Here is a 4213-nt window from a genome sequence, read left to right as displayed (position 1 = left end):
GGTATTGCATCACTTCCCATTGCTGCTTAGAGTTCTTCTTGTATTGTTATTATTTCAGATACTTTCTGGGAATATTTTAGTACCGTACAATGAAGATATATTCTGATTGCATATTCTAAAAGAGAGATAATTACTAGTAACTGTTCTTTGGAGTATATATCATCACAACAGATCACTCATTCACCTACCCACAGAGCTGTTTTTCGTAGGCTTATTTTACTATAATATATAATGATTTTATTCTCTTTTTCCATTTTGTTATCTTCACAGCACTTTAAACTCCCACCTTGTTCTCAGAGTTTTTTTCCATGACAACTTTGATCTCTGCTGGGCTGACATCATTTCATACCAACCTAACAAAGTTAAGTGCTTGCTTTCTTGGGATTTGTGTTCATGTAGAGCCATGGGGAAGGCTGTCCTGCCTTTTGTAACATGACATCCATTTTTCCTGTATTTCATTATCTTTTTCTATTCTTTTTCAAGTTCTTGTTCTTTCAGTCTAGGACAAATGACTCTTCTCATACTTTGACATGATAAATATATTCTCAAATCTCAAGTTGTATTGCATTGGATCACAACACTTGCTAACTTCGAGACTACTGCACTTTATTATTACAATAGTATGCATTTGTATGGCCTGACTCTTTTGTGCTGTCTACAAAGGAAAAAGAATCAGTTTTATTTTTGGTCTAAAATGATTTTTTTTTGTTTTCTTTTAAATCAAGCAGCTTTTTCTAAAGTTGAGAACAACTTTAGGCAATACTAATATTTGGGAAATATATAGAGAGGACTATATAGCAGTTTGCTGCAGGTGCATAATACAGGCCTATAGTAAATGCAGTTTTACTAAAAGGGGAAAAAATGTCTTGTTGCCTCAGCCTAGGTACTGCATTGCTATTCTGCAGGAAGAAATGGATTTTTTTCACCTAACCTAGGAGACTATCTGAATAATCATTTAAATCAAGCACTGACATCTGCATGTGCTTTACTTGGCTTGTTTTTAGTCAACAAACTGTCAGCCTATGATATTGCAGTAAGTACGCTGTTCAACTGCCAAGAAATTATAGGACATTTTAAGTCCTGGGTCTGGGTTGGTTAGTGTGTTAATACAAGCACATCTAAGATGTATGCCTCATGCCTGAACAGATACAAAGTATGCTTATTTTGGCTGATGGAAGTACATCCTGGAATGTGTTATTCCACTTAGAACAGCCTGTTGAAAAAAAGAAAAAAAAAAGAAGTTTCTAAATGTCAGTTTGTCTAGTTTAGGAGTTATTAATCCACCAAGAATTTCAAAGTAGAATAGTACTTAAAATATCGTAAGAAAATACATATAATAAATTCAAAAAGAAAAGCCAAGGGAAAAAGAAAAATAGGAGGAGAGATTTACTGCAGAGTTATTGTTTGCTCTTAATTACAGTGAATTCATTGGAACTACTCTTCTTTTAATCTGGTGTCGGCAGCGTAGCTTACCCTTTCAGAGACAGGTCTGCAAGGCAAGGTCTGTTCCAGATGTTACAACTTGTTTCAGAATGGCAGAAGCCAGTTTGTGTGACTGAATTTGGGTCATTGACTGTAACATGACCTAAAAATGTTTCCTGCTCATAAGGAAGCTGTAAATTTGAAACCCTCCCATATCCATCTTTTTCTCTTCCTTTCTTATGGCTTTTTTCTTCTTTTACTGTCCTTTTCCCCCTCTTTCCATCCTAGAGCAAGGCTTGAGCAGGATTTAGAAGAGTAGCCCTCACCACTGCTGTTCCAGTCCTTTCAATAGGAGAAAGCAAAGCTCCAGGAAAAAAAGAAGTTGATGTCAGCCCCATTCTGTGCTGATCATCACACAAACAGCAGGACTTGAAAGAAAGTCTGCTGGCATTACTGGCATTAGCAGGGCTTTGAGAAAATGCCATCTCTCAGCTGACTGCAAGCATGGTGGCAGGCCTTCACAGCAAAGCTGGCCTAATGCTGTGCTAGAGCTCTTTAGATGCTTGGTCAGCTGAGTGGAACAGCATGCAACTAGCAGCATTGCAAAGGCGAGGTTGATACCATGACCTTTAGTAACTCTTGCACCTGTGGAAGAAGCTGTAGGATGAGAGAGGACAAATCAAAACTCAACAGCTGCTTTGCAGTGCTGTTTCTTTAGGTTCTGAGAAAAAGGCCACATTCTGTAAGAAATTCATTTGTAGGCAGCACTTTGTGGATGTGAATGTGATGCTGTATTGATTAACTCATGTAAGCAGATGCTGTATACAAACTGCAGAAAGCGAGAACGAGATACAGCCAGATTTCCTATTTAGGGAAGAAATACAAAATTCTCTTAAATTCCTGTTTCCTATAATCACAGTGCATGATTGAACAGATTCATTTTGTTTCTCACTTCCATGACTTCTGAGACATCAGGTATTATAGGTTGTTAGATATAGGATGCTGAGCTAGGTATGGCAATTCTTTCATTCCAAAGAGATTGTTCTCTTGGGGATACTACTGTTTGACTGGATTCAAAGAAGGATTTGAACTGAACTGATAAAGAAAGAAAATTGGCATAGAGCATGCAGTAACTCATTCTGTTAAGGATCTGGCATGCATTCAAGGGAAACCAATTATGATTTATGTCAATACAGCACAGATAATTTCCTATTGATTGACTGCCAGATCCTTGATAAAATAATGAGTTAGGCCTGATGCCAGTCATTCTTGGGCACTGGCAGACCAGTGTTTCTATTTCACATGCCCTTGACAAGGCTTCTCTTGAAAATTTGTAAGTAATGTGAGTTTATAAATTCTCTTCAAGTATGCAAACTCAAGCAAACATAAGCAATGATTCTCTGTGCTGCTGGTTATTTTTTTAAATATGTGCTCTTATCTAGGCATTTGGCTAAAGGTCTGGCAAAAGTGAATTGTGTGTTCATTACTTCAAACAAAACAAAACAAGGAAGTGGCTCTGTTTGCTAAGGATTCCTCTTAGGAGATTAGTGCATGTTCTGATTCAAAGTACTTTTCAGAGGAAAATAATTTAGATGTTCAAGCCTGAGGTACCTGGAAGTAAACGGTACCTCTCAAGGGTTAAGCTGGGGTGTTGGCAATCCTCCATGCTTGCATGGGGGAGTTATTTAGAAACTTTCTGTTGCTGCAGCTCTGACCAATGCTAGCCTTTGCTTCCTACTGAAGTATGTGCCAATTATCCAAGCCTAGCTGGACAGACAGAATTGAGTTTTCCTACCTAAGGAGCGGGAGATGGGGCTGGCTACAGCTGGACTGCTCCTGCTGTGGGATGGGGGAAGGGGCTGGAGGATCCCTCTCTCCTGAGGCATAAGCGGGGCAAAGGCAGCCACTGCTGCTCCTGGAGGGGCCATCCCTCCCAAGGACAGGTTGCCATCCCCAGCACCCAGCTTCTCCCTTGCAAGCAGCAGCAGCTGCTCTGGCTTTGGCAATTGTCTGTCTTAGGCAACTACATGTCTTGCCTACGCCCAATTATGCCCACATGTGCTCCCATGAATGTTGCATACCTAACTATACCTAGAGCTCCATAAGCTTGTGTTTTTTGCTTTTCAGAGCAGAAATTAGCTCAGAGGTAAATCCTAGAAACCTTGTTTGAACACAGTCTCTACTTTCCCTCCAGAGAAAAGTATAAACCAGTCTGGTGAGGTTCATCTGGAGGCCCACAGCCTCCAGGGATGTTTGAGGAGGAATGTAAATGAAACAAAGCCTAGGCATGGTGAAAAAGGCAACCTGTGATTTAAAGGGGAAAGTTGAGAGATGTCAGTTGAGAAGACATTATTTGTAGGAATGAAATAAACCTCACTTAGTCTGGCACTTGTCAGGGCATGGATAAAGTAAACCAGTTCAAACTGGAAGGGAGAGGTTAAATATAGGGAAGGCAATGTATACAAAAATTGTTTCTTCTAAATATTGTTCTAACTGCTGTATTGGGTTAATAAATACTGCACTTATTGGAGAAGTTTCTATTGAGGTTCACTTTGATCAAAATTAGTCTTCCAAATGGAAGAACATTGAAAGTGACAGGTATAACCATGTTTAATTGTAAGTGGAAAACAGAGGAACCAAAGACTCAGGTTATTTAGGAGTAGGTGAGCTATATAGCATTTCTTCTGGGAGAGAAGACCTTGAAAGAGGTTCACTTCTACTGCCATGAGGTCTAAAAACACTGTTCACCTCGTGATTGTGACAAAAATGAATAGGAGGATCCATATAACAA

The sequence above is a fragment of the Dromaius novaehollandiae genome, chromosome 3, assembly GCF_036370855.1.
Source record: "Dromaius novaehollandiae isolate bDroNov1 chromosome 3, bDroNov1.hap1, whole genome shotgun sequence".
NCBI lineage: Eukaryota > Metazoa > Chordata > Aves > Casuariiformes > Dromaiidae > Dromaius > Dromaius novaehollandiae.
The sequence above is the reverse complement of the archived record's forward strand: the minus strand, read 5'-3'. Positions refer to the sequence as shown.